At 46.9% G+C, this 22,956-nt stretch overlaps 1 protein-coding gene and 1 non-coding gene across 5 annotated transcripts in view; one reads left to right on the forward strand and one right to left on the reverse strand.

The window, feature by feature from the left end:
- LOC131574544 (USP6 N-terminal-like protein) overlaps positions 1-21,293 on the reverse strand; it is an 83,562-nt gene extending 62,269 nt beyond the window's left edge. For 2 of the 4 annotated variants that reach the window (XM_058829021.1, XM_058829040.1), the window contains exons 1-2: positions 21,213-21,293; positions 8,971-9,052 (exon numbers count right to left, since the gene is read on the reverse strand). The gene's annotated coding sequence lies outside the window, so the exon portion shown is untranslated. Of the gene's footprint in view, positions 1-8,970; positions 9,053-10,554; positions 10,649-20,425; positions 20,470-21,212 lie in introns of those variants that run through there. The other 2 variants (XM_058829029.1, XM_058829035.1) reach the window with 2 other exon arrangements.
- Positions 21,294-21,389: 96 nt separating this feature from the next.
- Positions 21,390-21,462, forward strand: TRNAA-AGC (transfer RNA alanine (anticodon AGC)). The gene has a single exon. It is a non-coding gene; the product is annotated as a tRNA-Ala (tRNA).
- Positions 21,463-22,956: the final 1,494 nt, after the last annotated feature.

A 22,956-nucleotide genomic window follows, 5' to 3' on the forward strand; every position in this document is an offset into this window, starting at 1 on the left:
AAACTCCTGCAGCATGGAGATGCCTACTGGTCCTCTCGCCTTGGATGCCTGAAGCGGATCTCCCTTTCGGTGGAAGAAAGAGAAGGAAACAGCATTTTCACTCAGAAATAATATTCAAAAAGTCAAATATGAGTCCTTCTAAAAATTACATTTTTTTAATTGACCTCTAATTCTAATCAGATTTTTCAAGGAGGGGCACCATCAAGCTCTTATTATACCTTAGGGATTTTTAGGTAATTATGACTACACCTACCTAAGGGATGCTGCAGTACCAGGGCTAGGTCCTTTAGTAAATTACCCCTTCATTTAACCTACACATAAAGCCTTCTGAAGGCTGCACACCAGTATTTTTGGCTGATATCTGTAAACAGCAAAAGGAACAGCTGCTTCAAGCAACTTTAAGGGGAAACTGAATTAAGGAAGGAAGGAAAGTGCATCTTTTCCTATGGAAATAAAAGTCATCACCATGCTTGGAGTATTACTCCAGGTCAATATAAGCAAACAGTTGTGAAGAAAATGGTCTTCTTTGAACTTCATACTGCAACATTGTTTTGAAGAGAAATAATTATTAGGCCTTCACACCTATCACCAGTCTCCTCAGGGGGGTTGATACAGTATGGCATGACTTGAAAGGAGAACAAGGGCTGACAAAGGACAAGCTTCTCTGCTCTAAGACCAACCCATTGTCAGCAACAAGCACATATTGCTGCCCCACCAAAAAACCCAACCAAGAAAAAGCATCTCCCAAAAAACCCCAATGGTTTTAACTGAGACTAAAAGGACTTGAGTTCGCAGTTTATACACACGAACTCAGAAGAGATGCTCTGAGAAACATTCTTCTTTTGTGGTTTCTCTAACAGCATCATCATTACATCATTAAAGGGGAGAAACGAATTCATTCAACATGCATTCAGCCTCTAGTCTTTTAATCCAAACACTTCTCTACTGCCATCTGAATAAACAGATGACATGAAGACTGCTTTGACTAGAAAGCACACCACTTGGTTTCTCCCATGTGCATTTTATTACAAAATTCTGTTGTCACACTAGGGGGAGAAAAGCTAACTCAAAGGATGAAAGAGAATAAGGACTTGAGAAGAGGTTATTAATGTCTACATGTGCCCCATTCTCTCCCTCCACCCTCTTCCCTCCCCTCCATCTTAAGGGGAACTATAGCCAAAGGAGCACATTGTTTGTCAGAGTGTATCCAACTTGGCTGGTCAGCTGCAACAAGGGATTGCACCTTCAGACAGTTACCACTCAGGAAACCTCTCTCCTGAGCATCAGATCACACACTGCGAATGCTGCAAGGTCATGGTAACGAGTGGCAGCTGAGAAGATCGTAGTGACTTGCTGTGGTTAGCGCCTCACATCCTGTCCCTGAGCAGCTGGCTCACCACAGCCTCCTCACTGCTGGATCAGCAGACTCCCAGGACCCAACAGGTCAGGAGACCTTGTGCCCACTCAACAAGACCAGTGATCATTAGAAGAGAGGGGAAGAAGTCAGACACATTCTAGGAAACATCACTGCTATAGTACCATATACCTGGGCTGATGTAACCCAAAGCTCTGCACCATTGTTGCAGTAGAAGGGGGAAAACCCAAAAATGCAAATCAACCCCTATCTCAAATAAACAATATTTAGTTCCGTAAGAACCTGAGTGGATAAATTCTTTATTGCAACTCATTTTAAATTAGGGAAGCAAAATGAAGTGTTTGTACAGCCAGATCATCACGCTCTGAACAAACCAAGGAAGGTTTGCAGATGTACATCATGCTGACCACAGAGTTCAGCTTCTGAGTGCAGTGTAGGTAGAGAGACACCTTGGTGCAAAGCTGTGTCAAGTCTGGTAAACACACATGCATAAAGATCCTATTAATAACCTGATATTTCTGCAGGGAATTGGGGAGTTTGAAAATAGGCATTGGTCTGGAAGAGTGGAACAGGTTTAACACAAGGGATGGTCTGTAGAAACCAGTAAGAGCAGGTTATGTCACTAGAAATGTTTCAATGAAAGATAACTCTGACATGGTTATGAAGTGCTGCTCAAAGGTGAATTCAGCACAATCTTAACTGAAACTGGCCAAAACCAAGCAAAAGCTGCTCAAGAGCCACACTTTCAGAAATTCTAATGTGAGCACTGCAAACAGCTTTCCTGCCTGGAACTTTGAATACTTCTGTAACAGGAACGAAATATTTTCTATAAAGTGACCCAAAAGACTCCCAAAGTATTTAGGAGACTGCTTTCCCCTTTTGTCAAAGTCAAAAGGGGAAAAAAAGCCCATAAAAGTGGAATACAATGTGAACAATGATGAGCTATTCATTTCAAAATGAAAGCTGCTTCTGAGAGAAAAGGGGAAATACCCACCACAATTGCTTTGGAAAACACTGCCCAAAACCCTCAGGAAAAGAATAAAAAAAGGAAAATATACTTTCAGAAATCAAGAATGATAAAAGTTACACAGAAGAATTACAGCAATTGCATGCTAGGAAATAAAGACCAGAAAGAAAACCACCGTGGTCAACCCGTTTATCCTGTCTCACATAAGCCTGGTTTTTACTCCATTTAATTCAGGACTGCATTTAGTAGAAAACTGGCACAGGAGTTTTGCCAGCTTCTGGCATTCACACCATGCAGAGTTCCACCCCCAATCCTCCCCACTCCAATTCTCCCACAGCATCTACCTGGATGTGGGACAAGTCCAACCACCACACCTGGGCTGCCGGCACTGTGCCAGGGCAAAAAACAAGGAGTGGAAGATTGATTGTCAATCCCTTAGAAAAATCCTCTTTGACATAGATGCAACATGCTAAAACCCTGGGGGACTACGCTTTTCCTTGGTGTGCTCCTCACCATGCAACACGGAGGTCTGGAAACGTGGGGCTGATGGCAGCACTGTCAGCACCATCAAAGGCTACGTATGTGCCTGGCCCTGCCCTCCTGAAGAACCCTTTGACTGTCTCATTTCCACTCAAAGCATGACCACTGAGGCCCCAAAAACATCTACCCTAGAAACTATTTTTTTTAGAAGAAATGCATACTTCAGGAATGAGTTAACACCCTTGGAAGAAAGCACCAGCCACCTCCTTGAACTGGCATCTTTCCAGCCTCCCAAAGCCTACCACCAGCCCTGCCACAGAAATTTTGCAGGGTTAGATAAATAAAGAAGGAAATAGATAGTAAGCCACAATTCTAGAAACCTACCAGAAACCTTTGCCATTTCATGTTACCATTTTCACCTTTCTTCTCAGCCTCATCTTTCTAAGGCTGGCACCCTGGTGTGGGACCCTCCAGCATACTCTCCAGGGCACTTAGAGAGTGAAGTGCAACCACAGCTGCACAATGGCTAGCTGTGACTTAACTCTGCTTCTTCTCTGCAGCTAAAAGGCCAGGAGTGATGCAACCACTCAGGTTTTATGGACTGTTCCATCCACAGCATCCTGGAACCCAGCAACAAGTCGAAGCAAGAGGCTGTAACTTTAGTTTCATAAATCCCCAGCATACCAAACCCATGTTTTCCAGCAATGCTATTGTTCTCCTCCCCTTCCTCTCTGCCACAATACCTCAAAGACCTAAAACCACTTATTATTTATCAATCCAGCAATTCTGAGAGTACTTAGGAGGAAAAAACATCCCAAATCTTATCAAATGAGACCAGCAGGACTCCAAAGCAGAGCATTGGCACTTGTCTGGAAAAAGTGGAACCACTCAGACAGTCTCAAGGAAGGAGTAAAACAGCCAAAACCACCCTTAATGAAAGCTGTACCTCTTCTCTGAGGAAAACAAACAAGTGAACTGCATGGAAACCCAGCCAAAAAGAAAAAGTAATACAATCCCTTGTGAACTGATAAAATGTGAGATAGCCCACTGCACTCCCAGCTCAGAGAGAAGCAGCAGAATATTCTTACTGTTTAGTTTCTTTCTAAATCTGGGATATGTTTTTTTGGCAAGCCTGGATTTCACCTGAGGGTAATGCAAAAAGGAACATTAAAAATCCCAACATGAATGACAACTGAAGAGCAGCCATCTGTGTGGGCGTCTCTCTTTCCAAACAAAACTTGGAGTGAAAAGGGTTTTCCAATGAGCCAGCCAAGAAAAGGGAAACTTCATCAAGAATCACAGTGGGATCTGCCTGGAGAGTATGCTGCATGCAAGTACCAGGGCTAAAACCACTCCCCCTGCCCACTACCAGCAGTCCTCCCAGATGTCCATCTGTCCACTGTTCCTTCTCTTCTCTTTTAAAAACTGCAGAGAAAGCTGCTGGGGAGGACGCAATGCGTGGCAAGTAATTACAGAGCAAAGCAGAGCAGAAGCGCCTTTGGGGATAAGCAACAATTCAGGCAGTCACCAAATGCTGACCCTCCATGAGGGCTGCATGAGGTCTCTGCTTGTGAAACCAAGCTGAGGGACACCAGCACAGTTGTGCTGGGAGAGCTAGGTAAGCACAAACTATGGAACGCCCACAGAACTGCTCACCTGCACTAAACCAAGGTTTTAAAAACGGTAATCTGAAGTAACCCACAGTCTGCCAGAATTCCCACTGCTGCACCCTCCCATGCAGATGTGGGTTCCAGCATTCAGCCACAGACACAGCAGCTCCTCACCTGCCCCAGCACCTGGGACTGGAGGTTGCCAACCAAGTTCAGCTCTCAGTCTGCTTAAAACCCAGCACATTTGCAAGGCACAGGGTCAAGTTAGAGCAGATGGAAGGCTGAATTAGGCTGCTCAGCCTCCATCCAACTCCTTCCAGAGCAGTTCCTGTTACACCACTGGAGACAGGGTATTGATTCAGACATTAGCAGTTTACATGCACCTTTGGGCCAACCCAGGACAGTGATTTTCAGTGCCTTTGCCAGCAGATTACAAGATATATCATCCACATACTTTAAGCAATCAATGAGCATTCACTGATAGAAAAAATATTTTTCTATCAGAGTACTCAAAACTCAAGGTGGACGTCTCCTCCTTCATAAACTCACCTGTCTGGAACAAAACCCTCCTAAGCATCAGAAAAGAAGCTGACCCAGAGATGCCCTGAGATTCCCGCTCATTTTGTAGCAAGGCACTCTAAGAAGAAATTGAGCTGAATATTGACATGCTTAAGGCCATTTAAAGCAGAGACTGGCTTTCCTAACGTATCAGTGCTCTTCCAGCCTCTGAGGGGAAAAGACAGAGAGGAAGAGAATTGCTTTTGGGGAGAAAATGCTAATAAGACAGGAATTTCCCTGAAATAATTAGCAATGTAAGGAAAAACCACAAAACCCAACCACCCACAAACTTCCCTAAGGAAGCACTTCAAACTTCTGAAGTCTCCACATTCACAGGCCATTGGGTGTATGACAAGCATGAGGCCAACTGCTGCATCAACACCGGGGCACACAAGATCATCTGTGTCCCACACGGACAGGGGATTTGCAAATAAGTTTGCAACTAGAAAGTCTCCAGGGAACTAGTGAAAATTGATCGGCTAAAACAATCCTGATTTTCCTGCTAATATAGATGGGTTTTAACAGAAAGATAGTAACAGGCTGTAGGAAAACATAGGCCACCTCCCCCACAGAGAGAAGAGTGTCATTTCAGCACTTATTTTTTCCTAGTCTTCTCAGGAAGCTTGGCAGGAAATGGTAGAGACTTCCCCCACGGCATAAATTCTTTTATCAGGTTAAATTAGATTAATTCCTTCAGGAAGATTACTGCTCTAGGCAGTTGAGAGCGCTCCTACCTTGATTCTCATGGCGCTTCTACCCCAATGACTGAAAAAGCACTTAAAATTTTGCTTCATCCCCAATCCTTTCATAAAGATGCAGGTCTGTTACCTGCAGGCAACATATATATTTGGCACTTTGACCAAATGCAGAATACACCTAAATTCCTCTCTTTTTTCCTGGTTTCCAAACATTCAGAAAAAAATTGGAAGTGAAGGATTTCTCCTTGTTTTCTTAATGGAACCATGACAAAGTTGCTGTGCAATTGTCTCTTGGAGGGCTGGGGCAGGGAGAAAAAGAAAGATAAAGCAAACTGCTGGAGTTAACCCGCAGCAGGCAACAAATCATTTACATGCCCACATGTGGAATCAACTCTCATTTTTTCAGATGAGTAAGTACCAAAGGCTTTGAACAGTCATCCACTCTCTGGTGTCATTCTCAGATGTCTGGTGCTTGCAGCACTACTAGCTAAAGGTAACAAAGATGACTCTGTTAAAGGAGTGATGGAAATGTCTGAGGAGATGCAAAACCAAGAAGAAAATATCCCTGCACCCCTGAAAGGTTGCTGCTCATGTGAGAAATCAGTACAAGACCCAGAGCAGCTAGAAGCAGTTGGTGAAAGCAGTGAGGCATGTGAAGACAGTTTGTCCCTGGAACAGCAGCTGGGGAAGAGAGAAGACAGCTGCAGCACTGCCCCAGGACATCCCATGTGCCACCCTATTCATTTCAGGGTATCTGACAAAGGTACTTAAACATGGGCATGATACATTCCACATCACCAAAAAGCTCAGCCCTCGGTGAGCCTCCAGTGGCCCCAAAGACAGGTGCAACAGGACAGCGCAATGCGCTGCAGGGACAGAACTTTTCCCATGGACACTGAGGTTATGGTGACTTTGCTAATTCACTGCTCAGGGTCAGGCCAAAAGGTTGCTCATTGACCACCTGCCCCTGAGCAGCACTTCCTACTCACTGCTGGTTAACCTCTGTGGCAGCTGTAAAAAGGAAAAGCAAGAGCAACCCAGACTGAGTTACCCACTGCAGCAACACAACACCGTTCTCAACCTGCACTATCCAACCCTTACGCTCTCACAACAGTGTCCTAAGCTGTTTTTCAAGTCAGCATATAGCTTTTTTTGCTAGCTAATATAACATTTCCTCTCCCTTCCCCCAGTCCGAGGATTTGGCAAAATTACTTCTTCTGCAAATCCCACTGCAAATGCTGAACTTTTGCCAGTTAGACTGGGAAAGTCTTGACTAAAAATAAACCGTGTTTCAGAAAATAGATCCCCTTCCAGTACAATGAAGTAGTGGATAATGCATGCAAGCAGATCTGCCAGGAGAACACAGCCTCCAGATTTGCATAAGAATCTCCTCAAGCTCAACAGAGAGCTGCAACTCCTGTGACTTATCCCATCTTAAAAAAAAAACAAAGGAGGGGAAAAAAAGGAGAGCAGTACGGTTGAGGGTGCTGAGATAAATCAAATTTCAACCTGTGGTGGCAGGAAGTGCCACTACCGCCACTTGCTTGCATCCCCAGCGAACCAAGCTGGTCATACCATATACGAGAGGGAGAGGATAGCATTCCCTGCATGGTCACTAACAGAAGGCGAGAGTTTGTTACAGGAAATTTGCTGCAATTCAGGAACGAGAAGGGAATGACCTGGGATTTTGCCACCTGAGTCACCAGGAGTCTGGGACACTGACTCAGTGCTGGCTCCCTCAACTCACCTGCAACAGCTTGCTAGCAAATGCAGGCACTCCTACCTCTGCTGTTCCACTTCCTATTGTGGTTTTCCCTTTAAGAAGAGGCCTTTAACAGCAGAAAGGTAATTGAAGAAAAGGAAAGCATAAGGAGAAGGCTAGCATGGGAAGCACAGGCAGTGCTCAACTAACTAGTTCTGCTTTCAGCTCCAAAGTGGAGGGCACATTTGCCTGCATGCTGTGATAAACCCCGGGAAATACAGGAGAATTAGGTGGAAACAGCTCCACCCTGACTCCTACTCCTCCAGTAGGTCTGCAGCTCCGCCCAAACAGTCCTGGATGAACCAGGTTTTCAAGAAAGATTTCTTTCCATAATTAATCCATTTCACTTTTTAAGGATCAAGAAAGCTTGATGCAGCTAGTTATATCCTTATACAATCAAATGGGCCATCAGGCAAGCTAAATGTAAGGCAATGCCATTTTGATGAGATTCACGAGGGATGGATGTTTGCAGGAGCTTCTTTTGCTCCTAGGGCAAGCTGACGGTTCAAGCTCAGCGTGCCAGGCCAATCCTCCTTGTCCATTAACACTCCCACAGCAGGATCATCCACCTGCTTTTCAGACCTCCCCTAAGCAACCACAGATGGCAAAATATTCCACTCCAATTCCAGTTGCACGCACACTTCTGATCAGCTGGGAACACAATTCCAGATAATACAATAGTAGACTGCAACCCAGCCCTATATTTTCCTGTCCTAAAAGTAATCCAGAAATTGAAATCGAGATGCAAGCAGACCTGCTGGTAGCATACCAAGGGGCATCACTGAAAGCTTATTTGGCATCTCGGGGACTTCAACCGACTTGGGCAATGCACTTAGAATGTCAGTTGCCAAGAGCACTGATTAGATTTTTCATTTGAGCACTGATGCCTTAAAGCAATAACAAACCAAATAACTCAGGCAAAAGGATGCACAGGGCAGCGCAGGGGAGGCACTACTCCACTGCTCCTGAGAGCAATCAGGGGCAGAGCAGAGCAGTAATTATCCAGGGAGGAATAAGCTGCTACAGGCTGTTCTTGCCATACATTAAGGAAACAACAGCAGATTTGTTCATGGTTGGTTACCAACACGCACACAGCTCCCTCCCACCCCGCTCAGGACGCAGGCGGATGCACGCCATGGGGGAGCTGCCAAAGGCCAGCTGAGCAGGAGGGCGCAGCAGCCGCCTGCGCAGCCGCGAGCTTGGCTGGGATTCCCCAGCTGGTGCTCCGGGAAGGAAAAGGCAGTGCCAGTGTTAGGAAGGAGCATGGCCTCCCAGGAGCTGCTCTGCAGCAATGCTGTTTTCCAGCCCTCCCCTCAGAGGGCTGTCAGCAAGGCTAAATGCAAACCTTATCTTCTGCCTGGGTGTTTTCACAAAACCTCTGGACAGGAAAAAAAACTATTCACTGTAGAGCAGTCTGCACCACAGGATCCATTCCACACCCATCAGGCAAATCCTGCACACATTTCACCCCTGGCCACATGCAGCCCCGCTTCCCTTCCCCAGGAACATGACAAACATACCTGTTCAGAGCATCAGCTTCTTCTATAGCACTGACAAGGAGCCAGAACACGATTCCCATCAGCATACAGGAACTGGCAAATCCTGTAAGCATTAGAGAGAATAGTAATTAGTGACACTAATAAGAGCTGGCTGGTGAAAAGGAAGGATGCCAAAGCAATCTCGCGAGAATTGGGAAGGTGTTAGATCCCTGTCCTGAACACACTCCTGTCTAGCCCTGGCATCATAGCAGAGGTATGCAGCATCAGGCTGTCAGGGGATTTCTCCAAAATCACAAAAGGAAGCCAAAGTAAAAGGTGAGATGACGAGTCCCAAATCAATGCTGTTCATCCAGTAAAGCCTCCTCAACAACCCAGTGCACTGAAGATAATGTCTATGTGCAGGGGCAGAAAAGAGGCTCGCAAATGGGATGGAAGGGATCACCTACAATGCCCCTACCGTGCTCCCTGAGATGCTGCTGAAGATCTGCTCCACAGCACCTGTAGAATTTCTTCTAGTTTGCAGAGGAAGCAAATCCCACATGATATCAGAGCCAGGCCACTTCCATTTTTTCATTATCATTATTGATTCATCATTATAGTTTCATAATAAAAAAGGCTTTCTATTTTCCACTGATGGCTGTATAAAGCTTTTGTACCTTAGTCACAGAGAAAACATTTAACCAGCACTGAGCAAGAGCTATGACAGAAGTCACCTCTGAGGGCTGCAAAAACACCTCACTTCAGGCATTTGAAGTGCCTGCTGCATATCAAAGAAGAGATAGCAAAAATGTTTTACTGGAAACAATTCTAAGCAGCCACAAGGAGAAGTTTTTCTGATGATACAACTGAAGCAAAGGTCACCACATCTAATGTAATTTTACTTTTCCCATGCTGTTCATGCAATTGCTGTGCAATGCAGTAAATTGTTTGGGGATAGCAAGGAAGATGCTGGATGAGAGAGGATCTCTGTAATGCAGAGAGGATCTGGAAGCTGAGGGAGGTAAGGAAACAGTGAGACAACATCTCTAGTCAAAACACCAAACCAGCAGGAGGAAGGTACAGAATCAGCCTGACGATGTCTCATGTACTTCCTGCCAACTGGACCTTATTATGTACTGTGAGAAAACTTAGTCATGCAGCATATCAGTTTACCTTGGACTGAGAGAGACTTGCCTGCTTTCCCCAGTCTCTGCAGGTGATTCAGAGACCTGTTACTGCCAGCTGGTATTTAAAGAACTGAGAAAAAGTATAATTCATTTGTGGCTCCCCCTCACTCATTTTCCCCTTTCCCATTATGGAAGGGCTGAAGGCATTTCTAAGGATGAAAACAATGCTGAAAGCCACAAGATCACAGCACAGACTTTGGACTCCAGCCTCAATCACAAATTTTTCCATCACCCTGTCGCTCTACATTAACCAAAATACAAGAGTTATCTACTCCTATTATGTACCTCCAGGAGGGTCTTCTGTTGTTCTTGTGAAGCCAGTGAATGAACACTGTTTAGCAGCTCTACAAGGACAGAAGTAACAGGACAAATCCAACCTGGCCAATAACCTTCAGTGTTAGCTTATGTATAAAGGTATGGAAAGCAAGGAAATACATACCTTAACTTCACATGGCTTAAATCTGAAGGGGGGCTGCTTTAGCTTTGTAGGACTTCATCTGTACTGGGTACCACACATGAGTATTGACCCATACCTGCACCAGGGACGAGCACATGGGTAGTATCAACATGACTCCCATACAGACACAACCTTTTCTCCCTCTCTCCTCCAGTTCCTTTTCAATTTAACAACTTTCTCAGTGTAACTCCTACTCTAAGACAACACTGCAGAAACATCACTGGCAAAGTTCTAAGTCCTCACTTTCCAGTACTGCCAAGCAAGGCAAAAAGAGATGCCTGAAGCTTTCTTAAGTGCTGCTGGATTTAATCAGAGCCATATGAAGGTGGCTTGGCTTGCATTCCCAAAGCAACTGCAGCTCTCAGACAAAGCTTTGTCCCACAGCAGACAAATATATTGGAAACACAGTGGAGTGCCAGGGAATCAGACTGCTCAGCCTCCCCCTTGGTTCCCAAACTTCCTTCTCGCAGTGCCTTGTCACTTGTCCCAGGACTGCTCCTTCCCAAGACACAACCAGGTAATGCAGAGCATGGATGGCACACCTATGACAGCTAAGCTCCTCTGCTGCCTTCCCGCAGCTCCAACCTGTCCATCAAAACATGTATTTCTCAGTGTCACCACCCCTGCAGACCCTCTCTATCCTTGGCCAAGACAACCCCTTGCTTGTTGCAGACTGAAATAACGCTGTAGAAACATGATAACCTTTTGTTTCATCTAATGCAGCAAACAAAGATTCACCAGAGTTTACAAAAAGCTTATGAAGCAAGGCAGCAGAGGACTGAATGATACTGAGTGACAACAAAGATGGGACATCCACAACTTCTGGAGGCAACCTGTTCCAGTGCATCACCACCCTCATCATAGAAAACTTCTCCCTTACGTTCAATCTAATATTCTGCTTGATACACTGAGCAGGAAGCTTTATTTAAGAGCTGTGCTCAAAGCCCTCCCAGAGGGAAACCTCTGCTGGGTCAGCTGGGAAGCCAAACTCTTGCAGCATATACACGAAACCATCAGTCAGCAGTGCCCCACAAAGGACTCTTCCAACACTGTAGCCTCCCAGAAATGTTAATGTACTTGGCAATCCATACCACCCTTTTACATGGAAGCAAACTGGAGTAGAAGCAGGACACGTTCTACCAGGGGCTACACAGCTGCTCTTCAGCCCACTCCAATATGCACATCAGTTCGCCTGATCTGAAACTACCCTCGACTGTAACAAGAGACAGTCCTGCCTTTTCCCTCCCCCCACTTTTACACATCCCAGTCATCTCTACAGTAGAGGTAGCAACCATTATCTGCTTGATCCAATTGGAAGCTGTCCCAAAAATAAGAAAATAAAGGGGAAGAATTTCTGGCAGGAGAACAACATGAGATCAGCTAAAGCTGATGAGAAGCATGACCTCAGAAAGATGGCACAGTGGTACATATGGAAACCTAGATGAGGCTTCAACCCATCATATATTTGTCTTTGCACAGGGCTAAGTCAAGTAAAATCAGTTTAACAGCTCCATTCACTACCGAGCCGGCCCAGGCACTCACTTTTCTAAAGACCCATCCAAAACAGCCTGGTTATTTACTCTCTGAGGTCTCCAAACCAGGCTGATGCACCCAAACAGCAATACACCACAGCTATGCAAGCCTTGCAGCTTACTAAGGCATAGCAGTAAAACAAAATTCCTCCAAGAGGTTTGGGGATTTTTTTTTTTTTTTGGAGGGGGGAGTGTGTTTTGTCATAGCTGAAGGGTGTTCTCAAATGGTTTCCAGGAGCAGAGGAGCAAGGACAAGCACATGCAAAGGATCTAGCAAAAGCTCTTAAGCAAAGCAGACAGCAGGAAGCTGAAAGTAAATACGCAAAGCCCTTTGCAGCACCAAGTTCAAATCCATCTGCATATTTCTATGGCTGTCACGGCAGCCCATAGAAGGGATTTTCCAATTCCTTGCAGAGTAACCTTGGAAAATAATTATAAAAAAGTAGGAGCACAGGCTCAAACTCTAAGCCAGACCTTCATCCCAACACATGACCAACTTCAGCAGCACCAGGAACGCAGAGGGAGGAGCACAACACAGCCCCACATGGTCCCCACAGGCTGGCTTGTCCCCAGCCCCAGGAAGCTCGAGCCCCCTCCACCCCCCACCCTGCTTCTCCTCTGGCACAGGTGTTGGATGCAGGACTTGCAGCAGACACAGCTGCAGCTCAGGATACCCATCAGAGGGGCTGCCAGCACAAGCCTTCACACGCCAGCCAGTCACCTCACCTCTGAAACTAGCAAGAAGCACAGTTCACAACTAAAACGTAAACGCCACAAAGCTGCACTGAGTGGAGGGAGCCGATACATCAGCTTGCCCAGAGGTCCCATCCAAGCATTCCAGCACCACTCTGACAGAGCTCCCCACCACCAGCTCCTTACAGAGGGGAAGGAGACAGAGCTAATCCTGCCTTGTTTTTCTGAGTTACACAACATTAGTCACACAAGCTTCTGCCCCAGGGCCCCCAGGCAAGCCTTGCCTCCGATGGTTGCTGTATGCTCCCACTGAAACCACCAACTCTTGACACGAACAGACAAGCACAGTTCAACTCATTCAAGCCTCCTTTACACACTTTTCACAGAAATACCCAAAGCTGCCCCTCCACTTAATGCAGCTCTTTTCCCCCCCCACCAGAAAAAGCACCAAGTTACTCAAATTGAGTTTCCATGACATTAAAATCAATTAACCAGCTACTCATCTCCAACTGACCTGTTCCCAGTTTTTCTGATAACTGTTACCATGCAGACCACATGCACAGCCCCAAAATATCCCAAAGCATCCTTAAGCAAATAATGGACTTTATAATAAAGCTCAAGTTTTCACCTCTGCTTAAAAAAAATAAATAAATAGTTTAAAAAAAAAAGTTTTTTTAAAAAAATAAACAAACCACAACAGATCAATTCAGGTCAATTTTTACCGAGAAGAGCTTCAGAAGTCAGCTGCAGCTTGGTGTAACCACAGAGCTCATGTGAGGCAGGACACAAGAGCCATCAAATTACACATCCAACATTCATGCTGGGGACCTTACAGTTGCCTGTGTGCCACCTCCCAGCAGCAGGGACTTGGGGCAGAGATGGCTCTTCAGCTTGCAAGGAAACGCAGCTCACTGCACTCACCAAGACACCAGTGACCACTGCCAACAGATGGAAGCAATGCCCACACCTGTTTCCAAGTACAGATGAGCTGCCAAAGCAATCAAGCGAGCCAGGCCCTTCAGCTGCAGCTCCTCAGAGGTCTCCTGGCCCGTGCCACAGCTTTGCTCTCCCCACCAGCTTTGCAGCAGCAGCAGCAGCAATCGCTCTGCAACAGTTTTGCAAGCAGATGCCTGCAGCGGAAGCAGCCTCCGGTGCACAGCCTCTTTGCTCAATTTAATGCAATTTCTTGAAATCAAACAAGAACAGCTAAATTCATTCCCTCTGAGCTCCGGCACGATACTCACTAACCCAATCTTTTAATTTCAGTCTGCCACTTCCAGCAGTCAGAGAATATGGAGTAGAAACACTCTTTGAGTCACAAACTAAAGACCAGGGATGCATTTCCCAGGGTCGAACACCTCTGCTGCCCAGCCTCTCTGGGAATGGACCTCTCTGTGCATTCCAGCTGTCCCCATGCCAGATCCAACACCCTGCTGTAGGTGATGTGCGGTCTCCCAAGCAGTGATCTGCTTGGATATGCCACAGGATGAGGTCAGTGGAGATCCAGCTGGCATACATGCCTAAGGCAGGAATGCAGTAAGGGAAGAGATCCTTGTAAAATCCAGACAAAAATCTTGAAAAACTGTTTCCTTGGACATACAGGAGACTGACAACAGCCTACTACCAAAGAGGGGCAGAGATAGCCCCTGCCCCTTCTCCCTCCTATTTCCTCCTGTCTGCTGAAGGGAAAAGCTCTGGCTGCCATGGAGTCTGCCTGCCATCAGACTGGCATATAAGAGGGCAAGATGACAGTGATTTCCATCCAGACGTTCAGATGTTAAAAGCATGACAAGGGCAATGCTGCAGGAAAGAAAACTTCCTGAGTTCTCACAAGTCTGCAGAGTGCCACAATAGCTGAAGGGATTTATAGACCAAGCCTGAAAGCGCGCACGCGCACGCGCGCGCACACACACACACACACACACACAGACACACACACGTGTGTGCTGAGCTGAGTCTGCCCCTTGTATTGACACGTGTGGTGCAATTTTTTCCACAGAAACTGGATTACAGCACCCTACTTTTAGGAGGTGACTAATCACATTTTAAACAGATCAACTGGAAACAAGCTCAGCCCCTTCAGTGGTTAGGATCTTGTGAAGCTTATTGGTTTTCTCAGCTGTATGTTACATATGCCCCCTTCTCACTCCAAGTTCCACCTGCTGCATCTCATGGCATCCTTCCTTCTCTCACAGCATGGGAGACCCTGAGCAAACTCCAGCCTTCACTATACAGAGGTATCAAAGCACAGCCATCAGGTCACCTTTGCTATGACCTTGCTAAGCCTGCTGTGGGATTTACACCATAAATTCAAGGCAGGCAGAAGGACAATGTATCAGGCTGTGCTCAGCCTCCAGACATTCAGAGCATCTCTGGGAGGCCAAGTGATGATCCTACCAGCCCTTTATCCAAGGGAGCCAAGTGGTGGGTGTCTGCCCACCATAGCTACCATCAGCCTGGTCAGCTCTGCAGGGAACCTGATGGGAATGCAGCAGTGCTTCAAAAATAAGTTGGTAAAGAAAAAATCCAGTGGCAGACCACCTAGATGTGGCAGCACCAAGGTGGCTCAACCGTGCACCTAGGCCACAAAAGCCATCAAACAAATCAATGCCTTGCAGGTCAGATACAGGTTTCCCAGTGAAACTTATCCAGCAAGTCAAGGAGCAAAGACTTTTAACTAATTTCAATAACTTTATCTGGTTAGCATCTTAAGCAGCAGCAACAGCACAGGTAACACTTTTGACCCACTTTGTTACCATCACAGGAACCAACACATTACAACCTTCCTTATAAATCCCCCCCAATAATATACCAACACTTTCATGGTCACTTTTGACTCATGGAAATGAAGGAGGAGGGAAGAGAGATAATGTAAGAACAAGGCACCACAGTTTTCAAGAAACTGAATTTCTAAATACACAGGTCATTCTCTTACCTGGTCCTTCATCTACTACTCAGTATCAGTGCAACCTTGCTCCACTCAAGCCCAAATCAGACACACAAAAATTTTAACTTAGGGTGAGAAAACCACACTAACAAGCTAAAACTTCTGTAGTTAGCTATGATGCAAACAGGAGAATTTTTTTTTTAAAAAAAGCAACTGCAGTAGCTCTGGCTGATACTGTATTCCCCCAACATCCTGCCACTGCAGCAGTGAGTGGCAGATGTGGCTTGCACACGCATGGCCTTCCCTGATTAATGTACAAAACTGAAGGAAAGGGGAGGCAGGAGATTTTAAAACTCAAGACAATCTGCTTTTGACCCTGATTTCTGGTGAGTGAATTGGCCCCCAACATGTGCACAAAGAAGGCAAGCATGTCTGCACAGCTGCTGCAAAGAGAAGTAAGAGATGCAGGAGCAGGCTGCAGACAGGCTGGCTGTCCCAGCTGCTGCTAGGTCACCAGCAAAGCATGCACCTCACTTTGCTCAATGAGCCACTGTCCCCCAGTACCTTTTACAGCAGGAGGCACCAGCAAGCTGCTGAATACACCAACAAGCATTTTGAGCAAGCTGGCTTTATTTCTGCTGTCAGGACACCAGCAGGGACCCAGGTCCTAACTAAGGAGATCAGATGTGTACTGATGGGCACTCATCAGCAAAGCTGGAGTGCTGGGGACACTCAAGGGGCTAAGCATCCCCAGCACCTGCTTCTTCTACATTGAACTTTCCCCCCCCTTGGACTGATGGCAAGGAAAAACCTTCACTGAGCTCCAAAAGATGAGGCAAATTATTTGTTTGCTTGAACTCCTGGCTATCACAGCCCTGGGGCTCACAGGCACTGTGCGCTCCCACCCTGCCAGACACAACTGCTCAGCTGCTGCCTGCATGGGAGGCTCCTCTGCAGAAAGCTGAATGGTGCTGGCTCCTGCGTTTGATTTCCAGGATCCAAGCCATAAGGAGAGCTGAAAATATTCCAATTAACCATTCATTTTCAACATAAGACTTGATGATGGTGCTGCAATGACGTTACACAACTGCAAACAAGGAAGATGTGATCTGCAAATCAAATTAAGGGAAGTGAGAAATCAGAAAAAAAATATTTCAAAAAGAGATCAAACTAAAAAAAACAGCTAGCCAGGACCGTTAGCTCTGAATTCAAGCATGGACCTCATCGCCAAAAATGTAGAGAAGCTTGTGCTACTTGCAATTGTGGTGGCTGGCTCTGGGGTGCTTGCAAGCTTTCTGGTGTGACACACACAGGGTATATAATTTCTGTTCTGCATTGATTATACACAGAGAGCTCATTCTGGCTGTAGCCCATGCAAGCTGTCTCCTGGATCAGCTGGCTGCTCAGCATGGTGTCATCCTGCATGTCAGGAGTTAAGCAGGAAACTTTTATTCCCTGTAAAACCCATTGCAGAAACAGCTAAGCTCTGGAGCTAAGGATTTCCTCACATGAAGATTTAGCAGCAGATTTTTTTATCGCTGCCCAGTCTTTGCAGTGACTTGTACACTTTAAACATCGTTTGTAGGTAATACTGGAGTACATTACTCACAGCAGTGCACCCGGGAGAACCAGCAAATCCTCTCTGTTTGAGCCCGAGCGTTAGCTTTACCGTGGAATTACATTTATCTCTCTGGCACTAGGCTCTCATTAATGGAATTACCAGGCAGGCTGCTTCAGACTTAACACTTGAAAGAGGCGGGCTGGGATGGCTGTGCTCCAGCCTCAGCCCGCAAAGCCGGCACTGTTTCTCCATCCTCCAGCAAACTGCCACCCGAGCGAGCCCGACCCCGTGACGAGAACCAGGGAAACAAAAGGAACAACCCCGAACTGTCCAGGGCAATCAATATCTTTCTAGGAACATCCAGGCTTCTTGCCAGCTCTCTTCCAACCCCGATTTAGCTCTTCTGCAGTGCAGAGGGGGATGACACGCGCAGGAGCAACCCGGCGGGACGCGGAGCCGGCAAGCGTGGCTGGCACTTGAGCAGACACTTAGTGGGGACAATCTACACCGGTCCCTCTGCAAATACCTTAAGCTGAGGGTATCAAAGCAAACCCACAGCTACGGAGAGCACCCACCCTGAAAATCAGTGCAAGCACTCCAGTCTGAGTACTTGCTTCAGAAATACCCACTGCTACTTCAAACGGGAAGGTGCATGGTAGCAAACCAGCCGAGACTGCTACTCTCAGCACATGAGAGTATCTTTCACATCATAGAAATCTGCCTTCCACCACACAGCAGCTCTTGCAGTGCCATGCTGAGCAATCTGCAGCATGGCACGAACCAGCCCCTTAAAGAGCCCCTGCATTACCCAGTAAAATGGACAACTGGGATGTCCCAGGCTGCAGAAAGCCGAAGGGCATGCAGCAAGCAACCCTTCCATAAAGCTGCACTGATAGCTCTGTGACTTCAGCATCTGTGGGGGCTGCTCTTTACACAGAGCAGCTGTAGGCTTCTTTAGGGGGTATATTCCCAGTCACCTGCAAGGCAACTTCTATAATCCCAGCATGGAAAAGCACAAGGAGAAAACAGAAATGCACCAAAACCTGAACAATACTTGCCCAGCATTGTTCAGGAGCACAGCTCTGACAGAGAAAGTGGAAGACAGAAAGAAGAAAGCAAGCACAAACTTTATTTGCAGAGCATAGACATATCCTTCCAACAGCTTGAGGTGTGGGAGCTGAACTACTCTCCCCTATAATTACAATGAAGGAGAAAAGCACAGGAATTACTCCACCATAACTGTGAAGGACTGACAAGCTTTGAGTTTCAAAGTCCACCTTACCACACATTCTTTTGTGAGATTTTAATTCTCAAGAAAAGGAAAAAAGATGTTTTGCTGTGGGAAAAGCTGCTGTACAACTCTGTTATTAAACCAAACAAGGCACAAAAGAGGGAGGGCTGTGGCTGGGGTTGACAAAGCAAGGCTGAAGACAGGACTCTCTTCCCCCTGCCCCTGCATTTGCTCTGCCAGGAGCTCCCAGAAACACGATTCAGAGGCAGACTGCCCCGTGACAGGAAAAACACATGTAACACCCAGGTGGTGAAACCTCACATCTGAGAACATCTATGCAAAACACAGCCTGAAACATATTTTCCAGCTCCACGGAGTCAGCTTGATAGTCAGCAAAGCCAAGCTGGTGAAATGCTGTCCTGTGCACTGAAAGTGAGATTCCTCAGCAAGAGAGACTCTCAAGCATCTCCTTGCTTTCTCCGTATCAGAAAAAAAAGAAAAAAATAAATAAAAAGAGAAGCCTGGGGTAAGATTGTGGGGTTCTGCAGCTCAGGGTGATGTAAAAGAGACAGGAGGACATGAGAAAAAAAAAATTACACATGTGCAATGCTTTCCAGTGTCGCACCCAGGGGAAGAGCTACAAAAATACTTTATTTTCCAAAAAACCAATAAGGGTAAGGAGCCATCAAAATTATGAGTCAAGCTCCGAGATAAGAAATCATGCTGCTGGATGGGTGCGGCTGCCTGCTTGTTTGGTCGCTGTTGGGTTTTTTCTTAAAGATAAACATGTCTTTCAGAACATGTTTGTTGGCCAATCTTCTCTCTGGCAAAAAAAAAAAAAAAAAAAAGAAAAAAAAAGCACACACAGAAGGAAGCTCACAACCATGAAAATGATAAATGAAAGATGGGAGAGTTTCTGAACAGCTCTGAGGTCATGCTTCACAGACCCTTTAAAGTAAGATGCAACACGTCAAAAAGAACAAAAGAGGAGTAAATTTAAAATTTCAAGTATTTCAATAAAATATCATTCAGAGAACCTATTAAGCAAACTCTGCAAAAAGCAGACCCAATTCACAGAGCCTGAAACCTGTCAAATTAAATAAATAAATAAATAATGTTTTGCACCTATTTCATTTGCAAAGCTGTTGATATATAGGAGTATTTAATCAGAAATTCATAGTCTGGAGGAGGATAGCTCAGCAAATGTGTCCAAAAAAAGTAACTTGTATATCGGAGGCAGAAGTAAGGCAAATCCCTCAGGAAGGGTGTAAAATTGAACAGAGAATGGTTTTGAATCCAACAGAACAATGGCTTGAACACAGCCAAGGTAGAAGTAGAAAAGCACTGCAGGAAAGCAAAGTGTAAAGCACCCAGGAACACAATGGAGCAAAAGCCACAGCAAGTCACATCACTCTCACTAAATTCCCTGCTGGCTCATGGAATTGCAGTGACTTGGTGACCAGGATCACTGCCTGCAGCCTGGCCAGCTCAGCCCAGGACTCTGCTGCTCTCCACATAGCTAGGTGTTAAGCAGCCACCACCGAGGTTATACAACAAGGTTATTTTGTAATCTTCTTGGTTCAGCAAGTATTTTGCAGTGGCCATCAACGTTTTTTCAGGTTTGCCTTTTCGGACTCAAGAATATCAAAGGGGAAGAAAAGTGACTGAGCACAAGGCAAGATATTTACCAGAATGATAGGCTTTTAACTGAGTTCTGGATATTGCTACTGCTGAACACAGCTTTAATTAAATGCCACCAGTAGCTTTGTCTTCCTCAGCATAGCACTCTCAGAGAAATGACCCAATGCTCTCATCTGCTTTGCTATGCACTCCTTGATTGAGGGCATCCTCTTTTCCTGTACCCAAAACGGGCACCAAAAACCCATCTGGTCAATGCAGCTCCCCAGAAGACTCCAGCACATGCCCCCATCTGCCACTTCGACAGGCACCTGAAGTTCCCTGCTCCAGAGCCAGCATCTCCTTCCTTGTCCAGCAGGGAAATTGTTGCCTTTACTCCAGCTGAAGCACAAGAGCAATCGGAACCATTTGTTGAAGGAAAAGACCTCACGATTCACCACGATGCCAGATTTCACTTCTGTGGGTGTTGTTTTCAAAGGAGAAAGGCAAGGCGGGGAGAACCAACTACCCGCAGCAGGTTTGCTCATCCAGGCACTTGGGCATGCCAGCAGCCCCAGCCATACGTAGGGACCCAGCCCGGATGTCCCACACGGATGGCAGCAAGTCCTGGGGGCTGCCCGGGCTGCCCAGCCAGGCCGAGCGTCACCCCGAGCCCCCGCGGGGCGCAGGGGTGCTGCGGGCTCTGTGCCCCGAGGGCCGTCAGGGGCTGCCGGCTCGGCGAAGCCTCCCCGAACAGTAACCGGGGTCACCCGGGCGGCTCCTGCGCCCTTCACCAGCTCGGGGGGGGGCTCGATATTTTGTGGGGGGCTTTTTTGTTTGGTTGTTTCGTTCTATTTTGACCTCAAAGCAGCCCCACCGCGTCTCAGAGGACCAGCCCAGGCCCCTGGCAGAGCCTGTGCCGGGAGCTGCAGCCCCCTGCTCTGCCCTCCACACGCACCGCCGCCCCACACACACACACACACACAGCCGTACGCATCCTGCCCCCCAAACACACAGCCCTTCGCAGCCACCCACCATTCCCGTTCCCACTGCCATCTCCTTCCCATTCCCGCCCCGTTCCAGTTCCCATTCCCGCCCCGTTCCCGCTCCCGGTCTCACCGCGGGGCGCATCCTCCTCTCCCGGCGCGCGCCCTGCCCGGCCCGCCGCCGAGCCCCGGCCGTCGCGCTCCCGCGCAGGCGCACTGGGAGCCCCGAGCGGGATGTGTAACGGCCAGCGGCGCCCGGCGTCTCGCGAGAAGTGAATATGTATGCACTGGTTGGGCCGTATGTCAAGGTGGGGAATTAGCTCAAATGGTAGAGCGCTCGCTTAGCATGCGAGAGGTAGCGGGATCGATGCCCGCATTCTCCAGTTCTTTTTCCTGCCGCCGGCTTCCATTGCAAACCACAGCAATACTGGTTTTGCCCTTTTAAATTCCTCATATTCTATTTGCTTCCTCGACATTCTTCAAGACCACAGAATATACCGAGTTGGAAGGGACCCACAAGGATCACCGAGTCCAACTCTCGGCCCTGCACAGGACACCACAAGTCACACCACGTTCCTGAGAGCAGTGTCCAAACGCTTTAACTCTGTCAGGCTTGGTGCTGTGACCAGTTCACTGGGGAGCCTGTTCCAGTGGTCATCCACCCTCTGCGTGAAGAACTTTCTTCTAATATCCAACCTAAACCTCCCCTGACACAACTTCAGGCCATTCCCTCGGGTCCTGTCACCGCTGAACAGAGGGAGGCGATCCGTGCCTGCCCCTCCTCTTCCCCTCACAGGGAAGTTGTAGCTACGATGAGGTCTCTCCTCAGTCTTCTCCAGGCGCAGCAGAGTGGGTGACCTCAGCTGCTCCAGTAGGGCTGCACAGATACTTTTGCCTGTCCCATGCTTAAGGCAGGCAGAGCACTGTCTGTGTATTCCTGGCACTGCAAGAGGGTCTTTTGTTTCCTTATTGAACACTGGACAACACAACGGTGAGCAGCACCCACTGCATCCAGTTCTTCCCACATACCTCTGGCCCCAGCCCTCCCTTTCTCACCCCACCCAAAAGCAGGAAAGTTTTTAGAGATCCCTTCACCTGGAGGCCTCTAGTAGAGCCAAAACACTTGTTCACCTTGTGTAAAGTTTAGAAGGAATCAAAACACCTCAAGGAGTCATTGATGTAGGTGCCATTTATTAAAAAAAAAAGGTCAGGACTTTGCTCCCTGAATTTATCCAGGTGCAAAGTTCAAGCGAGTGCTTCACACTCTGCTCCTATTCTACTGCAACAAGCCACAAGGAATAACCAAAAGCTTTTAAAAAAAGAGAAGCAGTTTTTAAAAACTGATAAGTGTATCATGGAAAAAAAACCAACCCCACAGGATTACACTCAGCTGGCATTTCTATCTCTGCCACAAACTAAACTGAGAATCAATGGAGGAAAACAATTCTGAGCATGTTCCTCAGTTACACGGACGAGGAAATTACCTTTCTGGCAAATTTCAATGACAAAGGATGAAATTCAGCTTTCAAGCTGCTCACAGGCCCCAGTCTATACCTAAAGACTGCAAAATATCCCACCCCCATACCTTTGCAGCAAATTAATTCTGATAGTCTAAGGAAGAACTGGATTAAAGAAAGGATGCATTGGGATTTTTACGGCACAAGACTTATGGGGAGCAGCTGAGGGATCTGGAGTTGTTTAGCCTGGAGAAAAGGAAGCTCAGGAGAGACCCCATCACTGTCTACAACTACCCGAAAGGAGTTTTGGTGAGGTGAGGGGGTCTCTTCTCACATGTGACAAGTTACAGGATGAGCGGAAATGGCCTCAAGTTGTGTCATGGGAGGTTTAGATAGGATATTAGGAAAAAAAATATTCTC

The sequence above is a fragment of the Poecile atricapillus genome, chromosome 1 (genome assembly GCF_030490865.1).
Source record: "Poecile atricapillus isolate bPoeAtr1 chromosome 1, bPoeAtr1.hap1, whole genome shotgun sequence".
Taxonomy (NCBI): domain Eukaryota; kingdom Metazoa; phylum Chordata; class Aves; order Passeriformes; family Paridae; genus Poecile; species Poecile atricapillus.